General features: G+C 46.7%; 1 long non-coding RNA gene across 4 annotated transcripts; it reads left to right on the forward strand.

The window, feature by feature from the left end:
* Nucleotides 1–7,313: 7,313 nt before the first annotated feature.
* On the forward strand, nucleotides 7,314–10,254 carry LOC112194937. Of its 4 annotated transcripts, XR_005808156.1 has the most exons (6): nucleotides 7,314–7,529; nucleotides 7,791–7,856; nucleotides 8,030–8,077; nucleotides 8,618–8,790; nucleotides 9,452–9,537; nucleotides 10,008–10,254. It is a non-coding gene; the product is annotated as an uncharacterized LOC112194937 (long non-coding RNA). The 4 variants fall into 4 exon arrangements; XR_005808155.1 differs by lacking the exon at nucleotides 10,008–10,254 and having other exon boundaries at nucleotides 7,316–7,529; nucleotides 9,452–9,994; XR_005808154.1 differs by lacking the exon at nucleotides 9,452–9,537 and having other exon boundaries at nucleotides 7,317–7,529.
* Nucleotides 10,255–22,561: the final 12,307 nt, after the last annotated feature.

Raw genomic sequence — 22,561 nt, forward strand, 5'->3', positions numbered from 1 at the left:
TATTATGAAGAGTTGTTTCCGGAGGAGGATGAAGAGGAGGAAAATGATGTTTCTGCCTTCAAGCTAACTGGAAAAAAGAGTTCCACACTCAAGTAATTGAAGCCAGTCAAGCTCAAGTCTGTGGCTTTCACCAAACTTGAATTCGCGACTTATACATACAATGCGAACAAAGCGCATGAGATACTCGATGAGAAGATAGCTGCGAAGATGGTAAAAACTGACTTTGGGCCCTTTCCCAGACCAGATCAGCTCAAAGGGAAGAAATACTGCAAATTCCATAATTTGTGGAACCACAACACAGCTGAGTATGTTAAGCTAAAGGACCAGATCCAGATTTGGTTGAATAATGGGAGTCTGCAAGTCGAATCCCCAACCAGTGCAATAGCCCTAGTGGATTTGAACCCTTTCCCTGACACAGGAGTAAACATGGTTGATGTGGCCTGGAACAAAAAGGGCCAGCGAAAGCCATGTGAGACTTTACCTCTGTAGGATCTTCGTCATCGGAAGAGTTCTCGACTTCAGGCTCCTCCACCAGAGCTTTTTGCTTCATGGCCTGACCAGTGGTCGTGGTGAAAGGACCAGCTTATTGACCACCAGTAGTTGACGGCACACCTCTACTCCTGGTATTGACCCGCTGAAAAGAAACATCAAGTAGAATAAGAAAGTTAAGGGATTGTGAGATTGGGTATAGTGGAACATACCTCCAGCCTTGGTTTATTGTGAATGACTACTCTAGTCTGCACGGGTCGTAGAGGTTGCGCCTTGAAGATCCGTCTTGCAAAGATAACCTAGATGGCAGAAGATCATAGCGAAAAGTTCATCATCTAGCAGGTCCCAGCAATTGATAGAAACTTTGACCCACCATTCGTCATAATCCTCGTCAACTCTGTTGACGGGATATAGAATAGTAGCCCAAGAAGGAAGGTCTATCAGGATGAGCGTACTTTGAGCTGGGGCAGGCCCGGTTGGAAGGCCTATTCTTTGCCAGGAGGTATAGTAATTGATGGAATTGAAAAAGGGGAAGGGTATCAATTGGCCTAACTCAAGTTGGTGAGCGAAATGGTTGGGTGTGTAGAGATCATAGCTCAAATCGTCAGCTGCGAGCCTGATGTCTGAACAAGTTGGTTGGGGAGTTGCCTAGCGGTTCGAAGCGTTACTTCCGCTAGACTTGCAAAAGCATAATTAACGTCAGTGCGTTGTCAACCATGGACTTACTGAGCAAACACTTTGTACCCTTTTGGGTGGGCCCCTGCTAGGCCCCCCAGGGAGTCCCCCACTCCCTGGCTAAGATAGACCTCCGTTTGGTAGGTATATTGTTTGTTGAGGGGAGCTGCACTGAGCAGAGGGTGTTGGGTAGCGAGCCTAATCTTTGGTACCCGAGTGGCGGGGGTGAACGTGCCTGATTAGGGCCGTCGTAGACTGTTGACGTGTCCCCGTGTCCCGGAGGGACGTAGCCTGACTGTAACGTCGCGTGAAGGTCGTCGTCAGGATGAGGCGTTGCCTTGGGAATCGCTGTTGGCGGAAATCCCTTCGCTGATAGTAAGCGGCAAGCTGTATCGTGGGGACCTGCTTGGTGGTAGACTAGTGTGAGCGGTGTTGAGCTCAGCGGAACTGCCTGCAAGATGAAGGGAGAAGTTCTGCTAGCGGTGTGGCGCTTAGTAGAGACTTCCGCTTGCAATATGAAGGGAGAAGTTCCGCTAGCGGCGTGGCGTTTAGCAGAGACTTCCTCTTGCAAGATGAAGGGAGAAGTTACGCTAGCGATGTTGCACTTAATGGAGACTTCCGCTTGCAAGATGAAGGGAGAAGTTACGCTAGTGGTGTGGCGTTTAGCAGAGACTTCCTCTTGCAAGATGAAGGGAGAAGTTACGCTAGCGGTGTGACACTTAGCGGACTCTTCCGCTTGCAAGATGAAGGGAGAAGTTCCGCTAGCAGTGTGGTGCTTAGAGGAGACTTTCGAGGTTTGGTGACCCTTGATGGTTACTTTGGCTAGACGCTTCGTCTGACAGCGTCCGACACTTGGCTAACATGTATTAGGATAACGTGTGGAATAACATCCCCGCAGCACGCCCGTGTCTTCATCATTAATGCGAGTAATTATTGATTTTGTAACTGAGGCGACGCCTCGGTTAATCCGGAGAGTAATTGCGGTCGTGGGGCACGTGTACAGCTGTCGTGCAATGTCGTTTCTCAGCTGATGGCCTGGATTGGTTTGATGTTGACATAAAAGAGAGGGAAACCACAGTGATTTTGACATCTTCTTCACTTCAAACTCTTAGTCGTCGTGTTCGAGCTTTGTTTCTGACAGCAGAGAAGAAGATTCTGTAATTCAGTGAAGTTATCGATCTTTGGAGGACGAAGACCTTCTGAAGTGGAGACGAGCACCTTTAAGCGCATCAAAGTTCCCATCTTTGAGGTAGGTAATCCGAATCTCGTCCTTGCATTATTTGGTTTTTGTTTGTTTATTTTTTGGTATTTGGGGTTAGTTCTGTTATTCCCCAGTGAGTTTGAGGGTCTAGAATGGATTCTGGGGATGGGTGTGATTGTTTGACAGGGGATTAGGGTTTATGGATTAGCAAAATTGTCGAATCTATGTTTTGGATATATATATATATATATATATATATATATATATGCGCTGTGTTCTTGTTTTGGCACTGTACTTACATAAGCATTTACAAGCATAATTAGCTATGAATGAGCCACGCTCATATCAACACCAGCAGTATCAACTACCGCCAACCGTATGACCTATGAAATCATCGCCAGACAGGCTACCGCTTGAGCCCCGACTTGCCCCTAGATCACCGCTGACACGCCGCCACGCATCGCGCCAAGGCAGCATCAGAAGCTCCACAAACTGGGAACTGATGCATATCAGTCCCACATCGAAAACAAGGAAGAGGTCTGCCTCTTCCTCACCTATAAAAGGTTCTCTCCTCTCTCCTCATTAATTACGCAATGACTATTTACCTATTGTTATTATGTCAACACAAATACATTGACTGACTTAGGCATCGGAGAAGAGAAGACAGCCTAACGCGGTCTCCCTTTGAAGCCCTTTGTATTTCACTTGACAGATAACAGAGGTCATCTATACATCCAAGTAGCGGTCCGCCCGTCAGACTAGCGTTAAACAAAGGCTTGGGCTACCGCCCAAGTCTAAAGCATTAACATTGGCGCCGTCTGTGGGAATCCTTGAGCAAAAGGCCATCCCACCACAACAATCACCATGACTAACGGTAGTGGGGGTAAACGCTGAAGAGCAAGCGGATCAATCCGCCGACCCCCATCCCACCAACCCCTCGGTTAACGTTAACCGAGCACTATTTAAGACTCCAATCAACCCAGGCGCGGAACCCAAGGGCTCATCCCAGGTACAGCTGACCCAGGGTGCGGCGGAGGCTCAACCTAGCAGCAGTCGCCCACCAGGCCAGGATTTCGCCGCTATGTATGAGCTGGCATTAGTGGACCTCCACAAGGCAAACAGGGAGCGCGAACAAGAGCGAAGAGAAAAGGCCGAAGCCCAAAAGCAAGTAGCGACGCTGATGTCAAAATTCGACTAGTTAAAGAGGGTGCTTGAGGCAAACGTTAACCCAGCACAGAGCGAGCAATCGCTGAGCACCAGACGTAGTCGACCCAATACTGGTGGATTGGTACCCGTACCAATCATATAGATGCAGGTACCAATTAACCCACCAGAACTATTGGGAATGGGTCCACCACCCCCGCCTTGCCTAATGATGGAGCAAGAAGCAAAGTTACAACCGAACACCAACCGCCCGGCGGCTAGGGCTAGAACTGAGGGTAATCCACCTATCCCCAAGGGAGAGGTGGCCCAGCGGAATCTCCAGGCGGGTGCTGTTGGCTATGCGACCTCCCTAATTTTGGAAAGGATGCAACAATTAGAGCAAAGGCTAATCCGAGGGGAGACAAGCGCCCCAACGCCAATTCCAAACCCGCTCTTTGCGTCCAGGCCAGGACCATTCACCCCCAGAATGCTGCAGGCCGTTAGACCAGCACATGCAAAGACACCAAAGATGTCACATTACAGCGGCATGACGAACCCCTTCGTCCACATGGACACCTTCAAAAAAGTCACTAACAACAAGGGGTTTGATGATGCCACCCTCTGCCACTTGTTCAGCGAAACGTTGGATAGTGAGGCAATGAGCTGGTTCTTTGAATGCCTGCTGGGATCCATCGACTCATTCCACGCACTATCACACTCTTTTCTCTCTCGGTTCATCCTACTGTCCGCCGAACACCACAATACTACTCAATTATTCAACATCAAGCAAGGCACAGAGGAAACACTGAAGGCATTCGTCACCAGGTGGCGAGCGGCAACATCTCAGTGCCACGATCTTGATAAAACAATGTCATTGGCAGCCTTCAAGCAAGGACTCCTAAAGGGACCATTTCTCTATCATCTCAATTACAATCATCCAAATGCGGCGTACGACCACGTCATGAGCGAGGCAGTCATCCATGCACAGGCAGAATTCATCACATATGGAGAAACCCCATCGTTAGCGCCAGCACCGGCAAAATCCACTCAGCCCTCCTCCAGCCATCATGAGACCGTTAACAAAACCTCCGTTGCGCCACCCACTGACAAGAAGAGAGAGGCAATAGGGCAACTACTAAAGTAAGCGGCAGAAAGACCAGCATTACAACAAGGGCAACCGCTCATCCCACAGGGATAATCGTAACAAACAGACAGAGTCCTCCCAGCGGTACGCAGTGTTTACAGTCCTCACAGCCTCGTATGAGGAGATATACGACCAATGCAAGGACCAGATCCCGCCACCACCCCCAAGAAAATATCCCAGGGTGGGGAAGCCCGGGAACACCTGCAAGTGGTGCAAATACCACGAGGACAACGGTCACAACACCAACAACTGCAATGCTCTCAAAACCGCTGTTGAGACTTTATACCGTGATGGCAAGATGGAACAATTCAAGATGCACCAACCGCTACCTGTGGTGGCCAACATCAAACCCATGCGCGGCATCAACGCCATCGACTGTGGTGCTCCAATCACCGGCATGTCTCATAGGGCAAGAAAGCTATATGCACGTGCTAACCATCCCAAAGAAGTCTGCAACATTCGCTATGAGATATCTGCCGAGCTCCAAAGGTCTGGTTGGGAACCAGTTACCTTCTCAGAGGAGGAAGAGCGCGGGGTGCACTTACCCCACGACAACCCATTCTTGATTGACGCCATGCTCGACAAGTGGTTAATGGGAAGGGTTCTGGTTGACAGCGGATCCACTGTCAATGTCATCTTCAATGGCTGTTACAACCAACTCCAGTGGAACAGAAAATTGCTTCAAGATCAAGAGCCTCTGCTAAGCTTCTCTAACTATGTCACACAGCTGCTAGGATCTGATTAGATTTGCCTAGTCATCGACACCAGCCCATGTACTGTTGAAATTCATACAGAGTTCATTGTGGTCGACTGTTTCAGTTCGTACAACACCAATGTTTTAAAAAGCGCGCGTCAAGCGCGCCTTCAAGCTCAAAAGGCATGAGGCGTGAAGAAAAGTGAGTCTGTTTTGCAAATGAGGCGCAGAGGCTCAGGAGGAGGAGATGGAGGCGTGGAAGGCGGAGAAATCGAGCCTTAAGGCGTGCTGAGTGTACGCCTGGAATTTTTTTTTTTTTTTTTTAACACACCAAAACGACGTCGTTTTGGTGTTTTGAGAGGGTTTTCATTTATTTGGTCGTGTATTATACCCGAGCGAAGCCCCAAATCCCTCAACAGCCTCCTCCCCGACTCTTCACTCTCAAGAGCACCCAATCCCAATCCCTTACTCGAAAAGTTGATAAAATCATGAAAAACCCATATGTTTTTTGAAGAATTGGAATAAGAAGGAGGTATGATCTTACTTTTCTCTCAGCTTTCTTTGGATGTTTCGTGTTTATTTGGCTCTCATTCGAATTCAGTCTCCTTCTCTCCCATTCATATTGCTTTCCTTCATTTCTTTGTCTATCTCTAATTCTCAGTTTCTCACACACGCACAGATCGATCGAGAGAGGCGAATTGGAGCTCCGGATATAGAATCGGATCGGTGAGTTTAGTGTCGAATTCGGATCGGCGACTACTGCGTCTGTGCAATTGAAGGTTCATTGTTCTTTTAAGAGTTCGTATTGTTCTTTAATTTGATTACTAAATTAGCTTTAGTGTTTTTGCTTGATTGTTCATACTGTAGGTGAGTTGTTTGTTCATGTGAATTGTGTGTGTTGATTTGATTTACATATCCTAGATTTTGTTCTGAACTTCTGATAGTGCATTGCATGTACGGCTGTGGATGTGATCTGCTTGGTAGTTGGAAGGATGGTGTTTCGGAAGGATGGTGTATCATGGATGTGAACATAGCTGTTTCATGACTTCACACATGGTTATTTGATAAATGGCATCCCTTAGTAGACCCGGATCCACAACCTGGATGCTTTGATGTTTATAATTGAACATTCAATTTCAAAGGTTTAATAGGCTGAATTTTTGCTAAGAGAGTAAACAAGTTAAGATGAATATCCTGCCTCTGCTTGTCTTGCTTGTAATTTTGTTCCCCAGTATTGTTAAACCAATTAGCAAAGCAGCTGATGATCACGACTGCCTAGTTTGTGACTATGAATGAACATTACCTTTGATTCCTTTGTAATATTCTCTCTTTGTAATATTCTCTCCTTTATATCTTTGGATTTATTATAGGTTTGGTGATTTTGTTGAATCATATGGTTTTAGTACTTGCTTATTATGAATGGATGACAATTTATAATGTTTTTTTTGGTTACAATACATGTTCTATATATAAGACTAGTTCTATACTTAAATACAGGAAATTTATACATAAGGCTTACGCCTTACGCCTCAAGGCGAACGCCTTGCTGAGGCTCTCCCGGCTATGCCTCAGCCTTTTAAAACATTGTACAACACCATCATTGGGCGACCGGCACTCAACAAACTTAAGTGCATCATCCCCAGTTACATGCTCCTCATGAAGTTCCCCACGCCCAACGACACAGGCTGTGTGAGAGGAAGCCAACAGTTGGCATGGGAGTGCTATTCAACCACTACAAAAAATATGGGCATTAGTGACCAAATGATAGTGACCAACTTGTACTTGGTCATTAATAGAATGGAATTAGTGACCAACATTACCTATTGGTCACTGAACTAGTTAGCACTAATTTTTTTCAAACTCCCGCCTAATTATTTTATTGCAATGACCAAATGCATAATTAATAGTGACCAGCTTAGGTTTGCTCACTATGTGTTATTAAACACCTGCAGAAAAATGTTGTCGTTTTAGAGTTAGTGACCTACTTTTCATTTTTATTTGGTGAATTTTCAAGTGGCAACTTTTCGTAGTCTAGAAATTTCGCGGTCTCCAAAAAGTTGCAAGCGCGCTCCAATTCCCAAATTGTGAATAAAAGCTAGATATTGTGATACCCATCGTGTTTGACTCGGACTCTGACTCAAATCTTCTCCTCTGCTCCTATTGCCTTCTTCACCGCTCCTATTGTAAGTATCTCTTTCACTAGGCTTGTTGAACTGATTCCACTCCATGGTTGAGCTATTTGACTTTGGGTTTTGTGTTTTTGGCAATCAAATTGACTTTGGGGTTTGAATTGAGAGGTTTCATGAAGCAATTTGGTACTTGAGTTAATTTTAGGGTTATGGGTGTTTGGGTTTTAATTTTCTAGATTTCTAATTTTTAATGATCAGGTTGCTCGGCTAATGTGACTATAGATGTAACTTGGCTTTTCATATTTCTGGTTCAAGGGTTAGCTGGAGACAACGAAGAAGGATCAACAAATAAACGATTGGCTTTTCGTATTTCTGGGTCTGGTAAGAAGTGCAAGTAGTTCGATTTTTTTTCCCTCCCATATAACTTGACCATCTATGTTTGTGTTCTTTTGTATTATCACTTCTATACATTGGGGATTTAGGAAGTTTAGAAGTTGATTTTGCAATTAAGCTTGTATTCTGGATTATTTACTCTACTCTTAATTTTTTTTCAGTGAGATGCATCATTGACCCAATGTCTGTGTTTTCAGAGTCGTCAAAAGGTAAGCATATATGCTTGCTTACTTCTATGGTAGTTTGTTACATGTGTTCACATGTTTAGTATGAAAATGTTCTTTTATCATTGTTGGCTAGATTACTTTGCATTGGCATGACGCTGCTGTGGTTTATTGTTATATTAAATATAAGCTCCTTTATTTCTGAAATGGACATTGCATTGTTTGGGTTCTATCACGGCTTGTTAGTAATCGGTCTTTTCGGTAACTAAAGCAGAAGTAACATACTGTTAGTATGCCTAACTTGAGCACTTGGGTTACATTCATCTGTCATGTTTTTGTTAATTTGATAAAACGTTGGTCTATATGTTTGTACTGAAGTTTAAGAACTCAGAATAACTTAAACTTGGATATGATTTTGATACAATCTCTATCAGTTAAGTATAGATACTTTCCACATCTTTAGGCCTACTCAATGTCTGGGTGGAAGTACTTTAGGTCCACAGCACTTCCATTAATACACATACATACATCCATGCATGTGCATATATGTATCTTGACTCTTGAGAATGTTTTGTTGTTGTGCAGTGAACCATATATATTGATGAAGATCATCACTACATAATGCAACAAGATCTTCCCTTTGGATATTTGTGTTTTAGAAAACTGATCCTTTGTTTCCTTGTCCTTAAACGTTAAATATACAACCAAAGGTCGCAAAGAAAAATCTCACATTTATTCCTCTAGCACCACCCTGTGTGGTAAGCTACTTGTACTTTTCTTCAAATTGATTTCATTGTTTCAAGACATTGCTAACTTTATATGGTTGGTCAAATCTATCTGTATATCTGTATTGAGAGGTCAGAACTAACAAGATTAGTTTCTTATAACCTTTAAGTATATTTTCAGTAACTATTTGCTTCATGACAACTGCAAATTTATAAATGTAAGCATGGGTATGGGGATAATTTAAAAAGATGAAATTTAGTAACACATGACCTGAGCTGATGAGGATTATTTTGTAAAGTTTCTCAACTTAATTGAGTATAATTATCCCAGACCTGTGTTCAATATTCGTTTTGATTTTTTATTAGTTATTAGGAAGGGTGGGGGTTGCCTAGAAATAGAGGTTAGCCGTTCTAATTTATTGAACATGAGATACTCATCTTTGAGTCTGTAGCTAGCTAGAGCTGAGACATGAGGGAGAGAGAAAATGAATACAAAGGTAAGAAAAGAAGAAGAAAGAGAATAATTGAGGGAGGAATAGAAAAGAAACAGAGGAGATGAAGGATGAAGGTATGGAGTTCAGAATGTTCGCTGGACTGAATTATTATATATGGGAGTTAAAGATGATTTTGATCCTAAAATTTATTTGGCAGTGTTGTGGTTTCTCGAGTCTGTTTAGTGATATTTATGCCATAGGAGTTGGGGTTGAGAAAAATTACACCAAGGCTCTAGAGTGGCTTACATTAGCAAGTTTGTGGCCCCATTGAGAGCCTTGACTATGAGTAAGCACTATACATTTCAAGTTTTGTTTCGATAACAACCCTTTGTTATTTGGAACAATTTCATTGATTTGTTACATGATCTTTGTTCCTCTCGATTGAGTTGTCTTCGATCTAAGCTTGCTCCCAAGTCAAGATTTGATTTGAATAGTTGACATAACAGTGCATTTTGTGGTTGGATCTTAGTAATCCCATTTGTTGCTCATTTTGGCATAATTTCGTCTTTCATGACTTTAACATGTGCTTAAACAATATATAAGTTATGTGTTCTTGATATGAGTACCTTTAATTTTGGAGTGATATTTGATGCATATCCCTTTGGGCACTTCATATGCCATAATTTCATCAATTGTTTCATATATAGTTGGCAGGTTTGTGTAAATGTCCATTTCATATTTCTTTCAATTTGTAATTTATAGATGAATAATTGCTTTGTATCTCAGTCAATAAAATCTTTATTTTGATTGCTTCAGTTGTAATCACGAACGTGATTGGCCTAATTTGGGGTCCTATTACGACGGAATGGATTCAAGTGGAGAATGTGGTGTGCTTGCTGAGACCATGTTTTACATTCCAGCAAAAACTGAGCTAACGATTGGTGTTAACGTTAGAGATCCGAGGGGTCTCTAGTTAGCTTTAGAGAGAGAGAGATGAGAAGTATAGTGGTTCGTCTCAGCCTTAGCGAGAGACTACGTCCACTTGAATATTGTACTATGTGTGTTTGGGCCTTGCGGCCCAAGGGGGATTACAAAGTATGTAATGGGATGATGTTTATGTGGGAGGAGAGTTCCTTTTATAGGTGAAGGAAGCCATATCCTTTACATTTTCTTAGATGTGGGCTGTAGAAATCACTATTCTAGTCTAGAAAGCATGTTTGTGAAGGCAACTTGGCAAGGCCGGGAAGGTGGCTTTCCGGCGACGTATTTGCCACTTCCGGATATCGTAGCATAGCTTGAACATAGGGCTATGTAACGCCCCAAACCGCACCTCACCAGCTTGGGCACATCACAGTGCCGCGGGGCTCTAAAATATAAACCGAAAGCTCGATTCACATTCTAGAGGACCGCTAGGCATTTTGTTTGTAAACTTTTCGTATAAACACAGCGGGAGCTAGAAATATTTTGAGGTGAAAATCCTTGAATCGTTAGGTTCAATTTGTTCGTCTAGACTCGGACTGAATGCTCACTCAAGAGGTACATAATTTAAGGAATAAGAATTTAGCTAGATTTGACCCAAGAATAGTTTCACACAAGTTCCAGGACACAAAGTTTGAGAAATGGAAATCAGAATAAAGCCCAGAAGGTGGTTTACCAAACTTGTTCTGCACACCCAGCTCCGTCCGCCATTGTCCCGTCACCAGTGCACGGTACCTGCATCCATACTGTTGTAGGGGTGAGCTTTCGTCCTCGCTGCTCAACAGGAACTCTACCTCAACTAGATTTAAAACCAATAAACAAGTATTTGGGTTGCCCAGTATGAAAACATATTTAAACCAAATATTTAAAAGAACGACAAACTTTAATGTTCTTCAACTTGAAAACCGATGCATGATGCTTAAATAAATACGGCGCCAAAACCAAGTATTACCTGATGGCCGGTCCCATAGACCCACTACACGACCTTACCTCAAATTAATTTATCATCAGGTAAGCGTAGCGAGAGCGTCCACTACCCAGCTACACACACACGTACCGGGCCCGTTATTACGATCGGAATACCCGGACGACCGGCGTAACTAACCCTCCGGAGGTTAAGGGGATCGAACCCAAGGAAGTCAGAGCCACCCTTCGCTCTCAAGCCATCACACATTTTCTCACGGATTGGTTAGTATGCATTGCATTTTACATAACCAACCCATACCACTTATCATGCATCACATTACTAAAATATAAAAGAAAATCACCAACCGAGGAGAGTCCTGAATCCCTACCTGGATTCCGATGCGTTCTCTCACGTACTCCGAGAGTTGCGAACCTCCTGTTCCTCGGGTAACTGGAGTCCTAAATTCCGACATTTCTATAGTTAATAACTTTTGAACAGTTAAACGAATTCTCAACGATTAATATATCGTCCAACCCTAACTTTTCCTGGTTTGACCAGGAGTTGACCAAGGGTTGACCACATTTGACCATTTGATCATGTTTGACCAATAGAGGTAGATTCGATAATTACCTCAATTATCGAACATTGACTTGAAGTTACGTTATCGACCAAACATATATTGAGTGCACCCGATTACTAAGGCCACCCAATACATATATATACACTAATTTCTTTTCCTTATTTATTATCAAGCCACGAAATACACAAGCAAACCAATAACGACTTCACTAACGAAATATCTCTAATTTACTTAACCGTTTTGCCGCATAGTAATTCCACAGAATTTACTATGGACACCCATAATACTATTTAGGCCATTCCCAAAATTCACAGCCGATTCATAATTTCTGTACCTTTACTCCAAACTAACAACAACCGTAACTCAATCGTAACAACAATACAATTTGCACTCATCACTAATCATCAATTTTCACCGGAACCTCACGTACACAAGATCTATTCCACAATCCAGATCAATTTCTCAATATGCAACTCAACCAATTCCTTCTAAGACTCAAACACCCGATTCACACATGCATTCAAACTTCAATTTCACTTCCAACACCATAATTCATCCAAACTGTCACAAGTACCACAGAGCAGACTTCGATTTTACCTTCATTAGTCAACACGTAGGTGAGACCTCAGCGCGGAGGACACAGTTGCTGGAGATAGCCTAGTCGACGCCGAGTTGATCAACTCCGTCCAGCCTACTTTCGAAACTCGACCGACGACAAAGTTCGACCCGATGGCCACTCAACCAACAATTCTCGTACTTCATACCTAAACAAGGTCTGCCTTCGCCTACAGGTGCAACCAAGCCAAAAACTAAGCCGAGAAGAGCCGGAAAAACACAGGCGTCGAGGAACCGTGACGGAGGCAGAAGCAACCCAGAAACAAAATCGTCAAAACTTGATTACATCGAAAAACTAATCATACTGGGGTGTTGAGAATGAAGAGGAGGTGAGGTTTCATACCACAGGCGGCCCAAACGGTGGCCGGAGTCGCCGGAAACTGCAGAACTCGCCGGAGGTTCTTCAAGCTTTAGATCGTCGATTCTTCGTTCCCAGTCGCCGCATGTATGATCTGGAACCATACGGATGTAGGCGACACCGAGATGAAACTTCTGGTGGCCGCGCGCCGTCGTGAGGTGGCCGGAGGAGCGGTTTCCGGTCGGACCCAGTCACGGGTCGCGTTCCGGGTCAGAGAACTCTGGTTCTCTCTCTCTGTCTCTCGATCTTTCTGGTCCTTCCAACTGATCAAAGGCCTTTATATAGATTTTTCCAATTAACAATGGACGGCCATGATCAAGAGGTGGGAGGATAAACGGCTCTCATTGCACCACCTAATTTCTATTTCTTTATTTCATTTTCTAAAATCCCACAACTTCGGAAATTCATTATAAATACTTCGGGTATCCGAAAAATTCCCCGAAAATTTCCACGAACTCGTTCTGTCGTGTACTTTATCATCCAACCCTCAAATTGAGGATTTCACTTTATGAAAATTGCTGAAAATTTCCTCGAGCATCTTGACCTTTATCGAGATCGTTGAATAATTTCTCGTACGATTTCCGCTTTCCGCTAGGCTCGATATATTTTTCCGGGGCTCACAGGCTAGGGGATGCATGTCTCGGTTGGGCCTCACCATGGCTTGTGGGTGTCCCAAAGAGGGTGTTACTTATGCTTGGCGATGTAGCAAATCCTCCATGCATAGTCAAAGGTATCTACAAGTCCCCGAAGTCCCCAAGTAAGAGGAGCTTCTTGGTTGGGGAGTTATAATCATGAAGTCATCAAGCATAAGTAACCGGGCGGCACGGAGCCCCTACAAGTCCCCGAACTCCTTAAGCAAGAAGGGACTCGTCTAACCTGCACAATGAGACAAAAAACGCGCATATGTAGAATGCTTTGTCGTATTGGGGCAACAAATGTAAGTTGCATTGATATGCGTTGGCATATACGAATGTACGAGGTGCATGATACATGTTGATGTATACATGCGAATGGTGCCGAGTACGATCGATTATGACGTATAAACTTGAGGTTACGTGGTTGTGTGAACATATGAATTGCATATGCTAAATGCCTGATGCGCGCAAGAAAAACGAACGAGGTCGAGTTGACGGGGTTACACTCGGTTTAAGTTGCATGAGTGCCATGAAGGCAAGCTTTTGTAATTCGTGAACGATGAATACATGAACGCTTGTGTTTGTTTGGTTTTCCCTCGTATTAATGGAACGCGAAAAGAATTCAATTTGTTGCAAAGGACAGATGGTAGAAGAATTCAATGTTCCATTACTGTGTATTATGTCGAGGGGATGTGAGTGTAAAGCTTGGGAATGCCGGAAGGCAAGAGTGTGAAAGCTCGAGGGTTGCCGGGAAGGCATGAGCGGGAAGCTCGGGGGTTGTCGGGAAGGCATGAACTGAAGCTCGGGGGTTGTTGGGAAGGCATGAGCGGGAAGCTCGGGGGTTGTCGGGAAGGCATGAGCTGAAGCTCGGGGGTTGTCAGGAAGGCGTGAGCTGAAGCTCGGGGGTTGTCAGGAAGGCGTGAGCTGAAGCTCGGGGTTGTCAGGAAGGCGTGAGCGGGAAGCTCGGGGGTTGTTGGGAAGGCGTGAGCGGGAAGCTCGGGGGTTGCCGGGAAAGCGTGAGCGGGAAGCTCGGGGGTTGCCGGGAAAGCGTGAGAGGGAAGCTCGGGGGTTGCCGGGAAGGCGTGAGCAGGAAGCTCGAGGGTTGCCGGGAAGGCATGAGAGGGAAGCTCGGGGGTTGCCGGGAAGGCGTGAGCGGGAAGCTCGAGGGTTTCCGTGAAGGCGTGAGCGGAAGCTCGGGGTTGCAGGGAAGGCATGAGCGGGAGCTTGGGGGTTGCCGTGAAGGCGTGAACGGAAGCTAGGGGTTGCCGCGAAGGCGTGAGAGGAAAGCTCGGGGGTGCCGCGAAGGCGTGAGCAGAAGCTCATGAGCGAGAAGCTCGGGGGTTGCCACGAAGGCGTGAGCGGGAAGCTCTGGGGTGCCGTGAAGGCGTGAGACGAACCTCGTGGGTGCCGCTGAGGCGAGAGCGTGAAAGCTTGGCGGATGCCGTGGACTCGAGAGCGTGAAAGCTCGGCGATGCCATGGAAGGCATGAGTGTAACCGTCGCTAATTATGCTGGGTTGTATGTACAAGTCCCCGAAGTCCAGAGGGTTTTCTTGCAGAGTTGATACCAGAGCCTAGCTTTATGCCGTATTTCGAGCATAATTAGTGCAAGTGCGTCGTCCATCTAGAATTGGTCGGAGCGAACGCCTATGCCCTTTCGGGTGGGCCCCTGCTTGACCCTCCAAGGAGTCCCCAACTCCTGGCTATAGACCTCCCTATGGTCGAAAAATTGTTTGATGAGGGGAGCTGCGTACGAGCAGTGGGTGTTAGGTAGCGAACCTAATCTTTGATACCCAAGAGTCGGGGGTTAACTGCCCGATCAATGGCTGCTATGGGCTGTGTTAACCGGTCCCTTTACTCTTTCCCGGAGGAGAAAAGCTTGATTATAACGCCGCGTAGCGGTCATTGTCATTATGAGGCATTACCTTACCGCATGGCGGTTGGTCGTAGACCATAGACTCGTGGAGTCTTAGACCCATTTAGGTCTCTTTCCCTTGGGAAGGGTTTGACAAAATATGGTGGCCAAGAGGCTAGACAAGATATTTGCATATAGTGTACAAATGTATGAACAATAAATAAGCATGGCATATGTGTACGGCATGTACGAGTAGCATAGTGCAAGCATGCTTAAGGGTCGTGAAGACATTTGAAGCATATTACACTAGTATGTGTGCATAGTAGGTGTGCTACTAAAACAAATAACATGTGTTATAAGCATGATTAGTTTATCATGGAAGCATGTAAATGCATATCAAGTGTGATATATTATAAGCATGCTTAAAGTAGTGAAAGCGTGTAATGGCTCTAATTGCCAGAGCGTAAAAGATAAGATAATGTTACTTATCTTATGTCGATTTGGAGCGAGTTGGAGTTGGAATTGATATAAGTACCCAAATAATGTTGGAGTTGTCCAAGCATGAGGCTCCCTTGCTTTGGTTGGCCAGCGGAGGATGTACAGTGGAGGGTGGCCAGTGATGGATGACCAGCGGTGGGTGGCCAGCGATGGATGACTAGTGGAGGCTGCCCAGTGGTGGATGGCCAGCGGAGGTTGGCTTGCAGAGGATGTCCAGCGATAGATGTCCAGCGGAGGTTGGCCGACGGAGGATGTCCAGCGGAGGTGGATGGCTAGCGGTTGTCCACTGGAAGTGGATAGCTAGCGGAGGTTGGCTAGCAGAGGATGTCCAGCGGTGGACGTCCAGAGGAGGTTATCCGGTGGAGGATGTCCAGTGGAGGTGGATGGCTTGCAGAGGATGTCTAGCAGTGGACGTTCAGCAGAGGATGTCCAGTGGAGGTTGTCCCGCGGAGGATGTCCAGCAGAGGTGGATGGCTAGCTGAGGTTGTCCATTAGAAGTGGATGGCTAGCGGAGGTTGGCTAGCAGAAGATGTCCAGCGGTGGATGTCCAGCGGAGGTTGTCCAGTGGTGGATGGCTAGCGGAGGATGTCCAGCGGAGTTGTCCGACGGAGGATGTCTGGCAGAGGTGGATGGCTAGCTAAGGTTGTCCACTAGAAGTGGATAGCTAGCGGAGGTTGGCTAGCAGAGGATGTCCAGCGGTGGACATCCAGCGGAGGTTGTTTGGTGGAGGATGTCAGGCGGAGGATGTCCAGCGGAGGATGACCAACTGTGGATGGCTAGAAGAGGATGTCCAGCGGAGGTTGTCCGGCGGAGGATTTCCAGCAGAGGTGGATGGCTAGCTGAGGTTCTCCACTGGAAGTGGATAGCTAGCAGAGGTTGTCCAGCAGTGGACGTCCAACGAAGGTTGTCCGGCGGAGGATGTCCAACGGTGGATGTCCAGAGGAGGTTGGCTGGCGGAGGATGTCCAGCGGAGGTTGGCTGGCGGTGGATGTCCAGCGGAGGTCGTCCAGCGGTGGATAGCTAGCGGAAGATAAATGTCATGCCCTTCGGTTTGAAGAACGCCGGTGCAACTTATCAGCGGTTGATGAATGCCATGTTCGCTGAGCATCTCGGAAAAATCATAGAGGTATACGTAGACGAAATGTTGGTCAAAAGCATCAAGGCTAGCGGATACGTGGCAAACCTCAGAATCATATTCGCCATTCTACTGGCTTATGATATGCGTCTCAACCCAGAAAAATGTTTCTTTGGCATCACCGCAAGCAAATTTCTGGGCTACATCGTTAGTGAACTGGGTATAGAAGCCAACCCTGACAAGGTACAGGCCATCCTTAACCTGAGGGCTCCTGAATGGAAGGTGCACGTTCAAAGCCTACAAGGAAAACTGACCGCCCTTTCTTGGTTTATATCCAGACTCACCGACAAATGCCTCATATTTTTTAAGCTGTTGAAAAGGACCCACAAGAAAGTAATCGACTGGACCCCAGATTGTGAGGCGACATTCTAGGGCTTGAAAGAATACTTGGCGGCAGTTCCACTTCTCTCCATTCCTATTCAGGGTGAAATACTGTACATATATCTCGTGGTATCACCAACAGCGGTAAGCTGCGCCATTGTATGTCGAGAGAACCACGAGGAGCTTCCAGTCTTCTATACCGACAGAGGCAAGAATGGGGCAGAGACAAGGTATCCCCCACTGGAGCAACTCGCTCCCGCACTCATTGTCTCCGCCAGTACTTCCAGGCCACACAATTCATGTCCTAACCAATCAACCGTTGAAGTAGGTAATGCAAAACCCTGAACATTCTGGCCGCCTCAGCAAGTGGGCCATCGAGCTCAGCGAGTTCGACATTGACTACAAGCCAAGGACTGCCATAAAAGGCCAGGCAGTAGAAGATTTCATTGCTGAGCTCACAGAGCAGTAGGATGAACCTAATTCAAGGGCAGAGGCCAACACAGAAATAATAACCGCTGAGGAACCAGCCCCCCAGCAACAGTCAGACTGGAACCTCCACGTAGATGGCTCCGCTTGCACCAAAGCTTGCGGTGCCGGAGTCATCTTGACAGGACCAGGAGGGTTAAACGTGGAATAAGCGCTAAAGTTCAATTTCAAAGCCTCAAACAACATAGCGGAGTATGAAGCGCTCATTGTCGGCTTACTCCTCCCTATTGATTCAGGGGCTGACGGTGTCAATATATTCAGCGACTCCCAGGTCAACGACAGCTTTCAGGCCAAGGACCAACAGCTGGAGGCATACCTGGGATACGTCAAGACACTCCTAAAAAATTCAAATTTCACACCATCACTCAGATCCCTAGGGAAAAGAACGCCAAGGCTAACTCACTGGCAAGATTGGCAACCGCCCAACTACACCAAAGTCCCGCGGACACAAGGGTCTTGACATGCCAAGCATCACCAAAACCCTGGCGGAGATTTTCAACATTGAGGTCAATCCCAGCTGGATGGATGAAATCATTGAGCACAAGCGCAATGGCAAACTGCCAGCGGATAAGGTCGATGCGCGGCAACTCAAGCGGACGGCAGTCCGCTACAACATCGAGAATGGCGAGCTTTACCGCCAAGGATTCACCCATCCCAACCTTCGGTGTCTGACCCCAGAAGAGGGGAAGGTTGTCCTTGCCATGATACACACTGGGGAATGCGGAAACCACTTCGGTGCCAAATCTCTGGCCAATCGCACAATATGACAAGGCTACTTTTGGCCCACACTCAGCAACGACACCAGGAAAGTCTCCAGGTCCTGCCACAAGTGTCAACAATATGCCGACCTTCCCCATGCCCCGGTGGAACCCTCGTCCATCATCCTTAGGGCTGGCCGTGGTACGGTTACCGGATTTTTTGGCGTCAGCCGAAAACCTACCGAAAGTCATCGGTTTCACCAAATGTGTTGCCGTAACCGTGCTGGAGCTTTCGGTTACCGGAAGTTCGATTTACATATTTCAATGGTTGGTTTTGGCCGGTATTTAAAAAGTCCGATCTTCAGAATTTGGAGGACTGCAGAGATAAAATCTGGCGATAATCTGGCTCTTATGAAATCTACCTCAGATTTGTAACCCAAGTGAAGGAGTTGAGGATTATAGTATGAGGAGGAAGAAGAAACAGAAAGAAGGAAGAGTACAGAGTTGAGGTGTAAGAAGCTGAGAGTGAGAGAAGAACAACAACCCTTATAATTCCAGATCTAGAATTCAGTTGGAGATCCGATTTTTGATTCATATCTAGAGGTGAAAGAAGAAGTGGAAGGATGAATAAGAAAAATGATGAGAAAATGGAGGAAGAAGAACAAGAATCTAGGAAGAACAAAAGTTAGAAATGAAGAGAGAGAGAGAGAGATAGCAGAAAGTAAGAAAACAGAAGAGGAAGAGAAACTGAGAAAGAATGAAGAAGAGAGAGAGAGAGTTGTCTCGAAGTAGAAGACTCGAAAGAGTTTTTAATTTTCATGATTTTTGATTCAAGTATATTTTTTTAGTTTTTGCGCAATTGACAACAAGCAAGCTTGTGGCCTAGTGGTAAGTGGCTCAAGTTTGTAGCGAGATTGGCAAGGGTTCGATCCTTGGCAGACGCAAGAGGGGTAGTATTTTTGGGAATTAAATCCAGAAATTTCTATCTCGGCTGGTTCGGTAACACCTAACCTATGCAATTGGTTGTACCACTATTGAGCCGAAAACATTGCTCCGGTACAGTACTTCCGTACCGACTCTTCGGGTACCGGATTTGTAGGCGCCGACACCACCGGTTCGGCCGGTTTTCGGTTGGTTCTAGTAGGTATGGTAATTTGAGCCAGCCCTAATCATCATTGGCCCATGGATCCACTCCACGTGGGGCCTTGACCTACTTGGCAAATTCCCAACCGCAAAAGGCCAATTCAAATACATCATTGTAGCCATCGACTACAACAGTAAATGGATAGAGGCGGAACCGTTGACGGCAATAACTACCACCAAGGTAACTCACTTCCTCTGGAAGAACATCTATTGCCGCTACGATGTCCCCCACACAATCATCACAGATAACGGCACATAGTTCAACGACAAGGAACTCATATCTTTCACCGCCAACCTGGGCACCAAGATGAGCTTTACATCTATCGCCCACCCCCAAACTAATGGCCAGGTCGAAGCAGCAAACAAGATCATTAAGAAGCTGCTAAAAAAGAAACTCGACGACGCCAAGGGTTTATGGGCGGAAAACTCCTGAAAGTTCTGTGGGCCATCCGGACTACCCCATTCTGTATGATGTTCAGAACTGAGACCGTCCTACCAATTGAGGTCACCCAACCAACCGCTAAGGTCAAGGGCTACTGCTCGGAGACCAACGGCAAAGGCATCAACCTCGACAAGGACCACCTCGAGGAAAAACGCCGCAAGGCCCATCTGCATAACTTGCAAAACAAACAATGGATATCACGTTTTTATAATGCCAGGGTCAAAGCCCGGAACCTCCAACTGGGGGAGTGGGTAATGAAGGAGGTCATTCCGCCACCAATGGCACTCCGCCCAACTTGGGAAGGACCATACAAAATTGTGGAAGTCGTTAGCCCCGACACCTTCTACTTAGGGGACAAGGATGGCGTCACGACGACCCACCCTTGGAATACCGAACTCCTTCGGTACTATTACAAATAGTCATACCGCTACCCAGGAGCATCTTGACTTAGCTAAATTTTTGTTCAATATTTAGCTAAGGGAAGCTACCCAATGGGTACAACCCCTCTTTTGTAAACGCTGATCTATCAGCTAATCAATGAAACGAGGAATTATTCAAACCATTGTCGCCAAGTCCAAGCACAAGAACTAACTCGCAACGCCAACAATATTCGGCGGACCACGTCTGCTACAACGTGCACTTGGAACAATTTTAATTCCTTTAATGTTTCGTTGATTGACAAAAACTTAAGATAGAACTCTAGCGGTACAAACACATTCATAGCAATAACATTTACAAAAGATTGCAAGGACAATACTTCATATATATATTTAGAGTCGGGACTCCCCGCCCAAAGAAGACATTGTCAGGGGGGGGGGAAGCTTGGGCAGTTCTCAGGGATTGTTGCTAGCAGTGTCAGTATTCTCACCCTCAACAGGCAATGTAGCCAAGCTACTGGTTTGATCGGACCCTCAAGCGGTGGGACTCGGAGTCTCCATAGTACCATCCTCTAGCATATGGCCCGCCAGGAAGTTCTCTCGAGAAGCTTCGGACTGAGTGGGCATGGGAGTCCACTAAGAGTCATCCGCCGGGCCATGATCACTTTCTCAGCTACCAAAGCAAGCCCCACCCCTTTGAACAGTGGCAGACCCTCTTGCTGGCACTGGCGGCTGCTTCAACGTACTCATAGGCTACGACTCCTTGACCCAATCAATGGCGCCCTTCTGCTTCAACAGTTCTAGTTTGGCGGCAGCACCAGCCTTTGCCGCCCCCATCATAGCTTGCTTGTATGCCGCGGACTGGTTGAACGACTCCACCGCGACAGCCTCTGAGCGGCTCCTCTCAGCCTCCAGCCGAGCGATTGTACCCTCCAACTTCTTCAGCTCAGCGCCCTTGGCGGCAGACTCCCGCTGAAGGACCTCAACCTTTTTTTCCTTCACCGCCAACTGATCATTCAGCAGAGAGATGTCCTGCTCCACCTGGGATATCTGGTCGTTCCGCTCAAAATCCCACTCAATGACCACTATCAGTTTGCTGCGGGCATCCAGGGCATCACACTCTGCCTTGGTCAGCCGTCGATCGACCCAAGGCTGGCTCGACGCTGCAAGGAAGAGCTCGTGTAACCCGACAGACAAATGCCCAAACGCCGAACTGTAAGCCGATTGTTGGACGGTGGTCGGACGAACAGTCCCATCCAATTCGCCAAAACCTAGCCGCTCGCAGAGGTGGAAGAGAAACTCCCTCTCTGAGTCGTTTAGAAATTCGGCATAAGCAGCAAATGAGTCCAGCCCGCTAGGCGGCACTTCCCCTGCCACGGCCACAGTCACCTCCGGAGCATCTTTTCTTGCCTTCTTCTGCTGGCTGGCCCCGATGGTCACGACATCGTCCGCTTCCTCCTCTGCCTCATCGTCGTTTTGACGACGCTTCCTTTGCAAGCCCAACCGTGTGGCACCAGAGGCAACAGACCTTGGCGGCGCCTATGGCTCCAGGCCGGCTATGGTCACGGCTAGCTGCGGCACCGCCTTCTCCTTCTGAGGCTCTCGCCGCTGGGTGGCAACTTTCTCGGTCCTGGAAAGAGCCACAGTAGCTTGACTCCCGCCGACAGCCCCTTGTTCGTCGCCGCCTCCAATCGGCCTTTCCGCTTAGCTAGAGGGAGGGCGGTGTGAGTGGTGGGGCATGGGCAGGACCACCGGAATTTTTGAGGGAATCACTGCCAGACTCTGCGAATTGACGGTGGTCTGCTGCGCGGCTAAGCCGGGGGCTTACATGCCCTCCAAGAAGTCATCCAACTCCGCTCGCTCCATCAATTTTTCAAACGCCTCCCTACTAGCATTATTTCCCGGCGGTGAATCTAAAAATAATAGCACTAGTTAGCATGAAGCACAAAAAGAAAGCGAACGACTTTGGCGGGAAATGCTTACCAACGGCACGAGTCAGTCTTAGATCGACCAATAACTCCCAACCGGTGAGCAGGCGAAGATTGAGCAGGTTACGGTTCCGCCAGTAGCCCTTTATCCTCGCCACACGGAACGCTCCTCATGTGTCAAAGTGAAACGAAGACCCACTGCACATAAAAACAAAGCAATGATTAGGAAAAGGCAAAAGCACAGACATATCATTTAGCAAATTACCGCCAAGCACGGTCAGTGGCGACTACCAACAACCTCGGATTGGTTGGAACTCTGACTGAATCCTATACGTCGGAGCCTCGTCATTCTCTGGGGGGTCATATTCCCACCCCGAGGTCGCCACGCAAAAGGTCGCCCGCCAGGGAGACATCGA

This window comes from Rosa chinensis, chromosome 3, assembly GCF_002994745.2.
Source record: "Rosa chinensis cultivar Old Blush chromosome 3, RchiOBHm-V2, whole genome shotgun sequence".
NCBI classification, from domain to species: Eukaryota; Viridiplantae; Streptophyta; class Magnoliopsida; order Rosales; family Rosaceae; genus Rosa; species Rosa chinensis.